This window comes from Vulpes vulpes, chromosome X, assembly GCF_048418805.1.
Source record: "Vulpes vulpes isolate BD-2025 chromosome X, VulVul3, whole genome shotgun sequence".
Classification (NCBI taxonomy): domain Eukaryota; kingdom Metazoa; phylum Chordata; class Mammalia; order Carnivora; family Canidae; genus Vulpes; species Vulpes vulpes.
In genome coordinates, this window is record NC_132796.1 from 120130116 (window position 1) to 120145974 (window position 15859).

The following is a 15859-nucleotide window of genomic DNA, read 5'->3' on the forward strand; positions in this document are numbered from 1 at the left end:
GACACCCCCGCGCATCCCGGGGACAGAAGGGCGCGCGCCAGGAGTGTGGCTCCGGAGCCCCACGGCCCCCGCGCAGCGCGCCGCCCCCCGCGCCCGCTCCCTCCTTCCTCCTCCCTTCTCCTCCCCCCCCCCCCCCCCCCCCCCCCCCCCCGCTCGCTCGCTGCCTCCCTCCCCTCCCTCCCTCCTCCCTCCCTCCCTCCCTCCGCGCTCAGAGCTGCGGCTGGAGCCGAGCGCGCCGCGTCGCCCGCCGCCGGTGCGGAGCGTGGGGAGCACTCGGCCGCAGCTCTCGCCTGCCGCGGAGGGTCGCGCCCCGCGCCTCCGGCCAGGCCGCCCTGTGCTCGGGCCTTTCCGTCCTTGGAGCGGATCGCTGCCCGCCGGGCGCCCGCCTGCAGCGACAGCAGCCGCTGGAGCCGAGGCCGCGGCGTTGGCCGTGCCCAGGACCGGGTAAGTGGTGCCTGGGGCGCGCAGGCAAGGGCGGGCGGGGCGGGCGGCCCGGCAGGTGGCGCGGCCGGCAGGTGGGGGGACGCGGGTCCCCGCCCACGGCACCTGCGCCCCGCGGCCGGCCTGCGTGTCCTTGCGGCGCCGAGCGTCACCCCGGGGGCCCTGGGCCGGCGGGCAGCGCCCCGCACCCCGCGCCCCGCGCCCCGCATCCCGCGCGCACGCGCATCTGCGCCGGGGTGGGGGGGAAAAGGCCGCTGGGGGCTGCGGGCGGGGTCCTGGGCGGGCATAGCCTGGGCGCCGGGGCCTGGGCTGGAGCCAGGCTGCGCCCGAAGCACCCTCCCGGAGTCTCCTGACACCCCCTCCCCTCCCCCCGTGCACCCTCACCGTGTCATCTTCCCCCAGCACACCGAGAAACCCTCCCGCGTTCCCACACTGTCCCCAGCACGCCCACACGGCTGCCCAGCAGACCCCGCCGCTGGCCCGGGCAGCGCCGACGACAAGCCTCCCAGGCCACACTTCGGTAACTCCTTTTCCATCCCTCCACGCACAGCTGTCCTCCCCCTCCTCACCTGTGTGACCTTGGCCAGATGGCTTCTCCTATCGGGCCTCAGTGCTCTCTGGGCTTAGGATTCTGGAATTTGGAGCTGGTGCGGCATCTCCCTAAGGAGGGAGCCCTGGGTCTCCGCCTTTGACAGTTAGATCCTCTCTCTAGGACCTGGTCTCCCTCCTTCTGCTGCCCCCCACCCCCCGCAGGCTTAGCAGCTGGCCAGGCGAGGAGGGGTGGCAGGCAGGGTAGAGGCAGGGCCCAGGGCTGATGTGTTGGCAGTGTTGGGGTGAGAGCCATGAGGGCTTGGAAGACCCTGGGGAACACTCCCTCAAGGGGCAGGGCAGGGCCAGCATCCCTCAGCTGGGAGCGTGACACTCCCCAGGTCCGGGCAGGTGAGTGTACCCTCTCCCACTCCGTATTTCAAAGATGAGGTCATTGAGCCTGGGACCGAAAGTGGATCCCTGCGGGCCACAGGGTCCAGTCCAGCCTTGACCCTGGCCATCCCAGTCTCCCCTGGCGCCCAGCCCGGAAGGCATCCCCCTCATTCACCCACGAGATCGGTGCCCTCTCCACGGCCATCACCCTTCACTCCTCTGGGAGCCCTTTAAGGCAGGGAGCACTGGAGTGCCCAGCACAGGCCTGGCTCACAGTGGGCACAGGTGTCTGTGTGGCACGTTGGCGACCTTGACCTCACTGAATCTGCAGAATCACCCAACAAGGGAGGCAAGGCTGGGCTCTCTGTTCCCATTTTTCAGCTGGGATCATCGAGGCCTCAGGAGGGGATGGGCCTCGGCCCTGCATTGACTGGTTGGGTGGATGGCTGGGGACACTGCCAGGCGCCTGGTGGGACAGAGCACCTCCCACGTGTCCCAGCACCATTCAAAGCAGGTTCCTGGACCCCCCCCCCGCCCCCACCCCCACCCCGAGGCCGACTCTGTCAACACCACAGGCCCGCCGCTGTTTGCACTGCCCCCTTTCAGGCAAGCCATGTGGTTGCTGAGCAGGCTGCTGGGAGCCCCCACCGACTGGCCCACAGAGAAGAGGGCTGCGGGGCTGCCAGGGCCTTAGCCTGGCGGCGCGTCCGCGGGTGGAGCTGGCCCCTGGAGAGCCAGCCGGTTGGAAGGGGCCGGGCAGCGTCGGTCCCAGGGCATTGATTGTCCCCACTGCCGGCCCAGAGGAGACGGACGGCCAAGGACACGGCTAGTCTTGATCAAATCAACCTGGTCCCTGCCCAGCGCTGCCAGGTGGTTCGAGTGAAGGGGCAGGCAGCTCTGGCACAGAAGTGTGTGTGTGTCGGGGGGGCGCAGGCAGATGGAACTGGGGTGGCGTGGGAGGGGGCTTTGTGCAGAACCAAGGAAAGCCATGCCTTGGGGATGGAAGCCCCCGAGGCTAAGAGCGCAGGGGAGAGCGCAGCAGAGATGCTGCAGGGGACCCAGGGGCCAGGGAGGCTGGTCAGAGGTGTCCCGGCCTGCAGGGAGCTCCACTTTGCTGCCAGCTCCGGGCCTGATGGTCTTCGTGACCTTGGCCAAGTCTCTTCCCTGCTCCAGGCCTGGGGAGGGCGGGGGGGGGGTCTCAGAGGCTCCCCTGACATTTCAGGCTTCTGAGCCCAGAGCTCTGGAGGTTGAATCATTTGTGAGCGAGTGGGGAGAGGCCGGGCCCTGAGTCAGTGCGCGCTCGCCACCCCAGAACATCTCCCAGCCCAGGAAGGCAACCAAGGGTGCTGGGGTCAGCTCCAGCCCCTGCCCCTCCCCCAGCGTGGCTTGGAGAGAGGGGCCCCCTGCCTTCCTGCTGGATGGGACCGGAGTGCCCGGGCCCCTGGGGGCTTTGAGGGCTGAGCTTCAGGCCCCACTTCCTGCTTCCACTTACGGATCATGTTGTCAGCACGCACGTGGGCTCTGCCCATTGCCCTGCCTTCCAGTTTTAAACTCGGGGCTGCCACCTGCGTCGGAGGTTACCGGCCTGCTCAATAAAGTCAGTAGTGACAGTCGTCATAATGGCACTCGTCTTTCCTCGGAGTGCTTCACGCACATTCCCTCACTCCGTTGAAACAACAACCAAATGAAGCAAAGGCTGTGACTGTCCCCATTTTTCCGATGGGGCCCAGAGAGGTTAGGTGACTTGCCCAAGGTCGTGCGGCCGGCAGGTGGCAAAACCAAGATCGGAGAGCAGGCCCGTAGCTGGACGGGGGAGCGGATGATCGAGGGCCCTTCCGCCCCGGGAAGGCCCCGCCGCCCCGAAGCCACTGGGGCAAACGGCCGACCGTGGGTGGATGTCAATCCCAAGCAAGTTGGGGGTCGATCTTCAGCAAGTGTGCGCAGCCCCTCCGGGTCACCTCTAGGAGGAGCGTCTCCACGGGTGTCCGCGGCAGCTGGTGGACGCCCGGCTGTGGCACGAAAGGCGGGTGCCTGCCTCCGACGGCGAGCTGCGCGGGAGCGTCGCCGGTGCCATCTCCGAGATGGGCCCGCGAGCCAGGCTCGGGCGGCGTGCTTGTGGGGCAGGGCAGATGTGCGGCGTGCGCAGATGTGGCCTCCCCTCCCGGGCGCCGTCATTTCCCGGGGGGCCGCGTCCTGGGCCGGGGCTCTGGCGCCTCACCGCGCCCCTCTTCCCTGCCCTGCCTAGGCTGGCAGAAGCCGGGCCAAGTGGCGCCCGGCTGGCACGCCGTCCCCTGCCTGTGCACCTTCTGTCGGGTGGGAGGCGCTGGAAGGCGGCCGTGGTACCGCCTGGAGAGCGGGATCCGAGCCCACGCGTCGCCGGGATGGAGGGAAAGGATCTCGGATGCGGGAGTCAATCAAGGCTGGGTGTCCTGGGCTGCCGAGGTCGGGAGGGGACAGAGGTCGAGGTCACATGGCTGAGTCGCTGGCAGAGCCCGGGCCAGAGCCACAGGATCAAGTGGAAAGGCCCGGGGGGGGGGGGGAGGAAAGGGCTGGAGGTTTCTCCCGATTCCCACCTCCGGGCACTGGCGGGGTCCTTGGAGCACAAGAGGTTTCCAGAGACTTGGCTCGGAATCGGAGTTGGGCGGATGGGGTGCCGGGCCCGTGTTATCGGGGAGCGCCTTATTTGAAATGGTCCTGAGCCTGCCTGAGGTTCCGTAGGTGGGTCCCTCAGTAAAAGGGAACCCCTTATACAAACGGGACGTTGTTTCCTGCAGCAGCGATGTTGAGGCGCTGTCTAGAGAGCCTCGCAGTCCACTAGCCACAAGTGGTAATTTAGTTCAAATTAAGTAAACTTAAAAATTCCGTTTCTCAGTCTCAGCAGCCACATTTCAAGTGCCCAGTAGCGACACGTGGCTGGTGGCTACTGTACCGGACAGCCCACAGACAGAGAACATTTCCATCATTCCAGAAGCTTCTGTCACATTGCGCCACCGGAGCCAGTACAGACTCCAGTCGTCACCCGGACCCCGAGCTCACTGCCCTGCCTATCCCCCCATGGTTCCTTGCAAGGGACTGGGTCAAGGGTGGTGTGGGGGCCTCTGGGCAGCCCGCCTGCCCCCTGGGGAGCCCGGGGGCCTTTGCCACCACTGCGGAAGGCCAGCCCAGGGGCCCCCACAAACATGGCAAGAGCGCCTCATGCTGGGAGCACACGTGCACGAGGCCCTGGCACACTAGCTTGGGGGCAAACGTGGATCTGGCCCTGCCCTGCGTCTCAGGCTTGCTCACCTGGAACATGCTGGCGGCCCCGAGCAGCTCTGCACAGATGGGCGAGGTTCTTGGGTCTAAAAAAAATAATTAAAAAAACATTTATTTCTTTCCATTTAAAAATCATGCTCTTAACATGCATGCGCTTTATAGAAGACTCATAAAACACAGAGAAGTAGACGACGTAGGAACCCCCCTCCATCCTATCGCCAGAATGCAAGCCAGGGTTTCCATCTTATTGGACCGGTTTCCTCTCCGCTCTCTTTGCATAGGCCGTTTATTTTCACATTACTGTAATTATACCGTGGGCACAATCGTCTAATCTATTTTTTACTTCACATAAGCATTTTCTTTATTAATATAATCCCTTCCTAAATGAATTTTTTTTCCAAAATGGATATGGTTTAATTTTTTGAGGCTTTCGAAAGCAGTAAGTGCTTCTTGCAAAAATCGGGAAGGAATTTGAATCGTGCGAAGAAAGAGCTGCGGATGCTCATTTGCCCATTCAACAGCGATTTGCCCGGCACCCAGGATGTATCAAGGCAGTCCTCAGGGCTGTAATTACAATTTTTAATGGCTGAATAATATTCTCTCAAGAGATTATAATTCGCTTAATTATTTGGCTATTTGTGGCGATCCAGGCAGTCAGATCCGTTTTGCTGTCATACGTGAGGCTCTGCTGAGCATCTTGGTGGGTAATGCTCATCCTGTCCCGAGGAGAGAGTGCCCAGACCGAAGCTCGTTCTGCCAAATTGTTCTCCAGAAGGGCTCTTCGGCACATCCGAAAGACTGGCTCGCTGAAGCCGTGCCAGCATCAGATATTATAATCAAACAACCTGGCAGAAACATCCAGGTCCAAAATATCGACTTCGGTATCCACTTCTTTAATTGTCTGCGAGCGTGAGCGTTTTCCCACGTTCATTTAGTCGCGTCTCGCGCTTTTTTAGGGGTTTGTCCCTGCCTCGCCTTTATTGCGACCCTAGTGGTTTGCTCGTGGGTTTGGATAAACTCGACACATGAACGCTGTTGACAATTGAGCGTGCCTGTTGCAAGTGATTTGGAAAATCCTTTGTTCCTTGCCTTTGAATGTTTTCACGTACAAGATAAACACTTTCTATGTCACGGGTTCTTGTGATTTCTTCCATTGCTTCTGGGCTTGCAGAACCCCCGACAAAAATCTGAGAGCTAGCCTTTCTGGGGTTTGCCCTGGGTGTGCGTATGTGCGTGCGTATGTGCGTGCATGCATCTGTGTGTGTGTGTGTGTGGTTTGCACTTTGAAGATGTTCAACCCTTTGATTCAGGGGTGGGCAAGCTTTTCCTACAGAGGGTCAGAGAGTGAATATTTTCCCCCTTTGCAGGCCACACAGTCTCTGTCCCAAACGCAAACAGGACAGAAATGAATGGATGTGGCCGTGCGCCAATAAAACTTTATTCACAAAAACACTTGGCTGCCAGCTTTGGCCCTTGGGCCATAGTTTACCAAACCCCATTTCATCCAAAGGAAACCTGCCTTGGGGACTAATTCAAGGTGAGGCTCTGGGCTGCGTTGTCTCCCTGAGGGCCAGCCCATCATCCCCGTTTCTTTTCTCCAGTGCTTTGGCCCCAGCTAACGTGTGACGCCTCCTAAGCCCAGAGGGGTCCTGATGTGGAGTAGGGCCCGTTTCTGAGCTGCCCGGCCCATTCTGCGGACCTGTGTGTGGCCCCACACCTTGTATCTCTTAATACCCGGCCTGCAGGTCACACCTTAGAAATCTTAAAGCGAGACGAACGTCCTCTGCTGTCCACAGACACTGTGGGTTTTCCTCACAGAGATGCCCAGGGGGAGGCGGGTGTGGGCAGGCGAGTGTGCGCAGCAAAGGCTCACAGCTGAGGACGGCCAGACAGCCCAGGAGCACCAGGGCCTCTTGATTAAGAAACAGGAAAACAAAGCTGGCAAAGCCGGGAAGGGGCAGGGAGAGGTGGGGATCGCCGCCGGCCGCCTTCACCCGGCTGGGGCGTGGGACTCGACCACAGGGCTGAGTCACGTCGCTGGCTTGCCCCAAATGAAGGAGCGTCCCAAGAGCCACCACCGCCTGTTTTCCCCCCAAGTGGCCTGGGGACGGCGTGGGTCCCTGGACCATCCGGACCCTGGGAATCCCCGCACGCTGCCGTTTGGGCACAAACCCCGCACCGGGGTCGAGACGCGTGGGGCAGCCTGTCTCTGCAGCAGCTCCGTGGGCAGGATTGCTGGCACAGGCCTCGAGGGTGGCACGGGGCGCGACCGTGCGGGGAGGGTCCTCCACAGTCGACCCGGCCGGCAGGGAGTGCTCAGCGCCCTGGGTGCATAGCGTGGGGAGGTGCCCGGGCAAGTGCTTCCTGGGCCCCGCTGGTGCCTTGGGGCCCGATTTTCCCATCTTGCCTTGGAGCCACAGGCCCATGAGAGAGGCACGTGGCCCGGGGACAGGCAGCCTGGGCTCCCTGGGCTGCTGGGGTCCCCGAGTGCTGCCCCGTGAGTGGGGTGCCCCCGCGGTCAGAGGAAGGCCCGCGCCTGATCGGTCCAACACCTGCAGGAGAGGGGCGTGGGGCACATGCCCGGCAGAGGCCAGTGCAGGGTGCCCCCACCCCCGCCTGGTGCCTCCTTGCCGAGGCCCCTGGTCCTTGGCCGATGGGCCGTGGTGTGGGGTATGCCGAGGGGGAAGGCTCAGCGCCTGCCACGTTGCCATCACCGTCGAGGTGTCCCCACACAGGAGGGGCCCCCGCGCCTCTGCGCCAGCCCTCCGTCCCTCTCGGCACCTCCTGGGCCTGCGAGAGCTTTGCAGTGTCCTCTCAGGGCTTTGCAGGAGATGCTTCTGGCTTTGTGTCCTGGGGTCCTCCGCCAGAAATAGGCTTTCGGGACCTGGCGGGACTTGATCTTTCAGGAGATGGCAGCCAGGCCCTTGGTGACCTTCCGGTGCTTCCTGCCACAGTGGCCGGCCGGGGTTAGTAAGGGTGCTAGGGCCGGGCCTGGAGGCGTTGCAGCTAGCCCTCCCTGCCCGTCACTGGCTCCTCTGTCACCGCCGTTAGCAGCAGGTACTCCTCCAAAGTCAGCCCGGAAAGGTGGCGTGAGCGCTCTGGTGTCTGGGTCACGGAAGGCCAGCTAGACTCAACTGCCATCTGCAGTCTGGACACGTCTTCTCCGCTTCGGCCCGCACCCTTGCCACTCCCCTTGCAAAGCAATGGCCAAGGCCCAGGTCTTTCCTAAGTGCTCAGAGTGACCTGTGCCTAAGTTCCCCAGATGGTGATAGCCCCGGTCAGCTCCTTCTCCACGTCGAGTTGGCTCTAGGGACCTGCCCCTAACCTCAGCCAACTGGGGCCTTACAAGGCTCCACCCTTTTGTCTGTGGGATGGGAGATGTGTGGGAGTTTGCACCTGGTCTTCCAGACTCTTACTGGCCACCAGGAAGTGGGTCTCCTTCCCTGACAGTCCTCCTGGCCCCTGACCTTGACCCACTGAGTCTCCCCAAGCCCATCCTCCCAAGGGCTTCAGCCTGACTCCAGAAACCAGATCCTCTCCTCAGCAGGAGCCACAATGGGACCCCCGTGGAGCCTGACCCCAGGGGGACACGTGTGTTTCCCGGCAGCCTCCTTGTCTGGTCACCCGTGGGCCTGCAGCGTCCCGTGGCCTTCAGCGGCCTGCCATTTCCTTAATTTCCTGTCTAGGCCTTGGGTGCTTCCAGTGGCTCGCTGCTGGCTTTGGGGATCAGAAGCTGGCGGGGCGGCCAGTGTGGTACCACGGACAGAGCTGGGGAGCCGGGGGAGGAGTGGGATGGGGCACCCCTCCTTCTGTCCGTGTGTCCTCTATGAAAGCCTGGGAAACAGAGATCTGCTACCTCCGAGACCCCCCGTGTATTTTCTCGGCCCCTTCGTGGGCTGGAGGCAGGTCCCAGAGGCCAGCTGTGGTGTGCCCGGGTCCCCTCCTGCCCGTCACTCCTGAGACCATAGGCCGGCCCGGCTCAGCGCTCTGTGGGGCAGGCCCGGGACCTCACTACCCGCCAAGTGCTCGTGGGATAGAGCGGGAGGGGCGTGGGCCACAGAGTGCCAGGCCACGAGTCCGGGGGGGAAGGGGCGGCTGGCTCGGGCTCCCTGCTGCAATGCAGCTCTGTCCTGAGCAGCCCGCTGTAATTGGATAATTAGTGTCATTATGCTTCCTGCCCATCAGCTCTCCTCTCCTGCTCTCTCGCACTCTCCTTCCCCAGCTCTCGCCTTCTCTGGCAGGAAACAAATGACTGCCTTCCCCAGGGTAGAGTTGTGACCCCTATAATGACACTTCAAGGCCCCAGCCAGAAAGGGGCTTCCGACTTCCCTGTGGGACCCAGGGGCACCTGGTGCTCTGAGAGGCACCAGCGTGGGGGTGTGGAATTCCCTCCAGAAGCATCGTGGGGAGCCAGCTGTCCCCGCAGTGTCTAGCACTCTCCAGGAGGGATTCGTGGCCCCGGCCCCCAGGAATGGGGAAGCATCCAAGCGCTGCATGGGGTTGGCGCCTGACCAAGCAGAATGTTCTGGTCTCTCTAGTGGAGCCTGGTTCCGACCTCTGAATTCTGGGGTCCAGATGGGCTCAGAGAGAGCTCAGGGCTTCCGGGCAGGTGGGCGTGGCAGACGAGCAGCCAACAAGGGGCGTGGCCGTCCTCATCTTCCCTGGGGACCTGGCTAGGCACCTGGGCACCCCGTCCTCAGAGCTCACACCCACCCAGGGAGGAACGATGCTCCATTTCCCAGATGCGAACGTGGAGCCCCAGAGAGCTGCTGCTGTGCCTTGAGCCGCCTGGGACAGCCAGGCCTGGCTCTGGTGGCTGCACTCCCGAGCCCTGAGGTTTATGGGAACAGATTTCCTGTCTAGCCACTTTGTTGAACTCTTTTAATTGGTTTTAATCGTGTGTTCATTGCTTTTCTGGGGTTTCCTGGGCAGTCACTTGGCAGAGGAGCGATGTAGAATTCTCTGGAGCCAGACCACTCGGGTTCACGTTGGCCTCTGCTCCTTGCTGGCTGTGTGACCTCGAGGGAGCTCCCCAACCTCTCTGGGCCTCAGCGGCCTCAGCTCAGAAGTGGGGATGAGCCCCCTTCCTGGCTGGGAACAAATCCGTTCCGGCGAGCCTCGTCAGGCACGGGGAGCGGCGCCGCTCGTGGCCCAGGCGCTGGGCATCGCCTGTGACCAGACTGTCCTTCTGTCTGTCTTCAGTACTAGCACGGTTGCGTCTTCTGCTTCGGCTACAACTTCCGGGACAGGGTCCAATACACAGGTGAGCGGGAGCCCAGCTCCGGGTCGTCGCGTGTCCCAGGGAGTGCGTGGACGCGTGGGCCTGGGTTAGGTGGCAGAGACTTCGGCGAGCCGCGGGGGGCGTTCCTGCCCTTTCCGACGCAGCCCTGAAGTTGGCCCTGTCCCCCTTCCGTCCCGTGTGCCATCCCACGTGTAGTCCAAGAGTGAGCTGTGGCCCTGTCCCTGGGCCCGCTGCCGTTGGCCAGGACCGAGTCACGTGGTCACAGGGAGCTGCACCAGAGTTGGGGGAATGCAGTCGTTCTGCTGGATGACAAGACGCCTGATTAAAAATTAAAATACAACATTGGAAAAGAGGCGCAGAGATCGGGGAATGTCTAGCAAGTCTCTGCCACAACCTCCTGGGGGTTCGTTAGCACTTCCGCAGGCGTCTTATGTAAGCAGAATGCAGAGGGGGAGGCCCGGCCTTCCCCAACGGCTCTGGCCATCCCCTCTGGTCCCTTCTGAGGACAGGGTGGGGGGCGCGTGGGAAGTGGGGGGCCACACTTCCGGCAGGTAGGAGGGCAACAGCCGGTGCCAGTGGCCGCCGGTGAGCCCAGCTTCCCGGCTTCTCGGCTTCTCTGCGTCTCTGCCACCTAATAGGGCAACCACCCAGCCGAGGCAGGATGTGGGCGGTGTCAAAGGTCACGACGAGCCAGCGCAAAGGGTGGGGGTAGGGCCGCACAGACGGCGCCTTGGGTTTCCACTTCAGATAGGGGATGGATGCTCCTGAAAGTTAAAATTTCCCTGGGCACGACCACCGGCGCGCCCGCCAGTCAAGGCGGTGGGACTCCTGCGATCCCTGGACACAGGGCAAAGGGGGCGGTGAGACCTGTTTGGTTTCTCAATTGTGGTTAAACCCCGAGAACCTCAAATTCACCATGTTAACCACATGCACGGCGCGGTGGCACCAAGAGCGTCCCTATTTTGTGCAGCCGCCCCCGCCACCCTGCCCCGGCACCTTTCGGGCGTCCCCACTAAAACCCTGTCCCGTGAGACACAGAGGCCCCCTCCGCCCCCCCCCCAGTGCACCCACCGTCCCACGTCCCATGTCCCGTCCCTCTGAATCCGTTGCTCCGGGCACCTCGTAGACGCATCTGTCCTTTTGTGTCTGGCCTCTCGGGCTCAGCAGGATGTCTCCCGCGTTCACGAGTGTCCTGTCGTAGCAGGTGTCTGAAAGTCCTCCCTCTGGGGGACCGCACGGTGTGCCATTGCACCGCCGGCCACATCGGGCTTATCCCACACCCCCCCCCCCCCCCGTCCCCCCGGGGCCCTGGGGCTGCTCCTGCCTTTTGGCTATTGGGCATCAAGCCGCTACGAACGAACGCGGGTGTGCGAGTCTCTTAGAGACCCTGCTTCCGATTCTTCTCGGTCTGGACCCCGACACGGAATTGCTGGATCCCACGGTGACTGTGTGTTTCGTTTTTTGAGGAGTTGCTGTACTGTTTTCCGTAGCAGCTGCACCATTTTACATTATCCGTCGGGGCGTGTTTTAGCTGGAGGCTTCTGGGCCCTCCCCGAGCCACGAAGGCAGGCCGACGTGGGGCATCAAAGCTGGCTGGGCCCCGGGGCTCCCCGGGCAGGGGGCTTTGCACGCTCCCAGGGCCACCCTCTCATGACTGCGAAGCCTCGGCTGGGACTGTGCACCTTGCAAGTCCCTGTGGAAAGGGGGCCCTGCACGTCTGGCATCCACCTCTCTAGAATAGTCCTGGGCCCTAGGTAGCCAGGGCTACTGTAGAAGTTCACGCACCTGTAGGCCGGGGCTAAACCCCAGGTCCCTGCCACCTCTAGGAATCTAGACTTGAGTTTCTCCGGGTTCCAGAATCCTCCTTGGCTCGGCTCTAATTAGCAGACTTCCAATGTCTGGCGTCTGTGCATCTGTCTTTCTGCCGGCCTCAGACGGTCGTGTGAGCCTGGACCAGGCACTGGCAGGAAGCATCCTTTGCCCTGGCTGGCAGCCCCCAGTGGGTCCCTGAGGTGGCCCTCGTGGCCTGGTTGTGGCCTGGGGGCGGCCCTGCGGGGCGGAGGTGCGGGGACCTGCAGATGGGGGGCGTGTGTGTGTGTGTGTGTGTGTGTGAATTTGGGAAGAGGGCGGGGTACAGGGGGTGTGTGGGGGGCGGGGGGCTGGCCCTTCTCTGCTGTTTCTGGTTTTGCCCAAAGCTGTTCCCCGTGAGAGCCGCCTGGCTGTGCACAGATTGTACCAGGAACAAGGAGGAGGAAGGAGCGGAGGGGGGACTGTCCCTTTAAATCTGTTTTCTCTGTTTGATTTCCTTCTTTCTTCCCATCCTCCTCCCTCGGCTAGCACCAGTGCTGGGGCTGCGAGGGCCCAGGAGCTGCAGTGACGGTGCCTCTGAAATATTAATGAGGCTGCTCTCGGCCTGGCTCCCCCCTCCCAGCGCGCGCTCCCTCCCTCCTCGGCTGAATGCAGGCCTCATCCCCGGAGCCCTCTTTCCCCCTACCTGGTGGCCAGCCAAGGTGTGTCAAGCAGAGGGGAGGGGCGGGGCTGGGCAGGAGGAACAGGGCCCCCCGCAAGGGAGGGGGCGGCCAGGGGTCCCGGGGGCGCCCAGCCACCTCTTCACCTGCCTGGGACAGGAGAGGGCAGGGCTCTGGCGGCCGGTTGCCGAGGGCCCCTGCACCCACTCCCCACCTGCTCCTGCTCCCGCCGGCCCCGCCCCGCCTCTGCAGGTGCAAGGGAGGCCCGGGGCCAGCCTGGGGGCCTCCCGCTGTCCCCCTCAGGCTCCGCAGGGCCTGGCCCGGCTTCCGGGGGCCCAGGAGGTGGACAGAGGAGGGGACAGTTTTTCCAAGGAATCCCCACAGTGAGTCACGTTGCTGAGCCATGGGTCTTTCTGGAAAGCGGCCCGGCTCGGTGGGTCTGTCGGGAGTTGGCGGCAGGCAGTGTGCCCCAAGGAGGCCGGTGGTGGAGGGCATGTGCCCGGGAGGGCCCTGAGGCCCCGTGTCCTGCCCTCCGACCCCCGCTTCAGAGGTGACTTGGCTCTGCTGGATTCTGCTCCTTTCTTGCCTTGGGCAAGCACAGGGGGGATGTTCTTGTCACCAGTTTACTGACCACAGGGTGAGGACACCGTGACTTGGAGTGACGCAGGGACCTGGGACTTCCTGGCTTTTAGTCTCTGCTGCCAGCCAGGCCCCATCCGTCCTGGGGACACCTGTCCACTCAGACCCCGGCGGCAGCGGGCAGGGGCTGCAGGGGGACCGTGTTGCCACAGTTGAGGATGGGGTGAATTCCTTAGCTGCCAGGAGGGAGACCCCCCCCCCCCGGTCCTTCCCCAGGGGGCCTGGCCTCCCGTGGGGGCTGCCCACGCTCGCCTTCACGGAGGGGACAAGGACTGGATAACGAAATCCCGCAAGTCAGAGGTGGCGACGCGTCAGGATTCAGCCTCAGTTTTTGCATCCGTGAAACGGACAGCTGTGCTCTTGCCCCTTGCTTATGAGGTACCGTGAGGGAAGCATCTGGACTGGGGTCCCGAGAGAGGGGAGCCTGGGAACAGAGGTGCCCCCACCTCCTTCAGGAAGCTCCTAGCCTCCTGCCGGGTGGTGGGGTGCCCAGAGCCTTCAGGGAGGAGATCCAGGAGGCCAAGTGGGAGATCAAGGCAGGGTAAGTCAGGGGTGCTGGGAGACCCTCCAAAACCTAATTAGAAGTGGCCAGGGAGGGCAGGCACAGAGCAGATGGGGACTCCCGGGCCTCTCATCACATCGCCGTGAGTCCCTGGGCCGGGGGACAGGAGGCCTCAGGGTGTTGAGGCCCCACTGGAGGGAAGGGTCCAGAAGGTGACAGGCCCGAACTTGACCTCTGGCAGCACCTTGTTGAAAGTCACAGAGCAGGGGTGTGGCGGGCCAGAGGACCCGCCACAGGTCTCTGCTGTAGTCCACCCCCCCCCCCCGCCCCGCCCCGCCGCGCCTCACCGTCCTGGCCAACTTGGGTCAGGATGGAGCAAATATCAGAAGGCGTGAGTCCCTCTCTGTGGAGGTTTGCAATTCAATTAAGCCAATTAAGGTCTGAAAGATGAAAGTACCAAAATGGTATGTTCCCTGCACTTTTAGTGCCTACAGTCCGTTCTAGGCAGCCAGCCCAGGAGAAAGGCTCCGTCAGGCCTGCAGAACTGATAGGCCCGGTCGCTTCTGTTCTCGGCCCTTCCAGTGACGGTTACTGTCCTTATTCGGAACGAGGGAGGCAATGAATTGCTCAGCTTAGAGAAGCCCCCAGAAAAACGATAGCACTTGCCGTTTGGTCTCTACAGGAGCCAACAGTCACGCAAGACAGACGTCGATTTAACTGATGGCTCCTGTCTGCCCTGTTGCCTGTAGAGTTAATGAAGCCGAGGAAGGTTAGCATGAGCACGGTCTTGCACTCGAGGGGCCCCCCAGACCCGGGCGGAGCCCCTGGGCACAGTGAGAGGGATGTGCTGGGGGCCCAGGCACTCCTGCCCCTCATCCCCGTGCTCTCCGGGATGGTGACCCCAACTCACACAAAACACTCCCAGCTCTTCCTCGCTAGCCAGCCCCAGGTCACGCACGCCTCCAGGCCCCCGTTCCCGTTCAGGGCTGGCCACGGCGCGGACGTCCTGCCGGTTCAATGACCACGTCTCGCCAACGGCTTACGACCCCGAGAGCGGGGAAGACGCGCTCACCGGTCACCGGCGAGCACAGCAGAACAGGGACGGTCGCCGGATTACAGACTCAGCAGTGATCAATTTGGGCAGAGACTTTGTGGAGAATGTTCCCCTTGAATTGCCACTCACATGTGTCAGAGGTCATCAGGTGGAGAGGGGACCGAGGGTGTGCGGGGCGAGGTGCCTGTGGAGCGTGCGGGGCGTGCGGAGCGGCCAAGGCCGTTGGGGCAGGGCGCCTGAGGCCACGGGTGGGCAGCGTGCGGAAGCAGCGGAAGCGGGAGAGGAGCTGGCTTTTTGTTTCATGGGGGAGGTGGACATTGAAGCGGGGGCTATGGCTTCCCAGAAGGCAGCGCAGAGGCAGAGAGAGCGGCAGCATCTGAACCGGGGAAAGTGGTCTCCCAGAGCAGGGCGGTGACAAGCTGCCCAACGGGGGGAAGCTATGAGGTGGCAGGTGGAGACGTGGGGCCTGCGTGGTGGGCGCTGAGCGAGCGGGAGCGGCCACAGCTGCAGGCGGGGAGCCAGGGGATACTGGAGTGCGGAGGAGCGGCAGGACCAGCTGAGAGGCAGTGGCGAGGGCAGGAGCGCGCTGTGTCCCGCCGAAGGTCAGGCCTCGCCTCCCTGGCCGGTTCCCTTACGTGAGTCACCACAGGCCCGGTAGGCCGCAGTGATGACAGCACAGCAATTAGGAGCAGCTCAAGGACCCTGTGTGGCTGTCTGGGCCACCGCTGTTGCTTAATCAAAGGCGGGGCCACCCCAGGGGGCAGGCGTAGGGAACAGGAGGGGAGGCCAGAGCTCGCCTTCGGGGAGCCCTGTTGGGGGGGCTGTGCCTCCGCTGTGAGCAGGTGTGTGGAGGGGTGCCCTCCTCCAGGCTGTGCTGCCGTCTCCCAGCACCTGCCCCTGAGCCCGCCCGCCCCTGGACCATTCATTCTGTCACCCCTGAAGCCCTCTGATGCCATCTGGGTGGGGTTGGGTGCCTTCCAACCGAACCTTCTCCAAGTGGGTGTAGAGGCCAAAGAGATAAAAGGTTCCGAAGGAACCAAATAATTCACCTGGCTTCCCTTCTAGAAGGAGCCCCGTGGAGTCCCTAGGCAGCTCTGGGGGGGCCGTGCAGACACATAGCTGGCCCCCGGGGCCCGGGAGCCCAAGTGGAAGGTCTGGGGTGCCGGCCAGTGGCCTGCCTGCCAGAGGCATCAGAGCCTGGGGTGAGTGCCGCCCGTTCCCCTCAGCCTGACGAGGGGACCTACCAGCCGGCCGGGACTGACATGGCACGGGGACTCTGCTCGGGGACAATTGACTCACATCTTTGCTAAGTGCCGCCTACCCCCCCCCCACCCCTG

The 15859-nt window shown here is 63.2% G+C and overlaps 1 protein-coding gene across 6 annotated transcripts in view; it reads left to right on the plus strand.

The window, feature by feature from the left end:
• The first annotated feature begins 195 nt into the window (after positions 1–195).
• The window catches only part of ATP2B3 (ATPase plasma membrane Ca2+ transporting 3), a 62585-nt gene continuing 46921 nt past the window's right edge, over positions 196–15859 (plus strand). For 2 of the 6 annotated variants that reach the window (XM_072743808.1, XM_072743807.1), the window contains exon 1: positions 211–444. The gene's annotated coding sequence lies outside the window, so the exon portion shown is untranslated. Of the gene's footprint in view, positions 445–12200; positions 12370–15859 lie in introns of those variants that run through there. The other 4 variants (XM_025988071.2, XM_025988070.2, XM_072743806.1 and 1 more) reach the window with 3 other exon arrangements.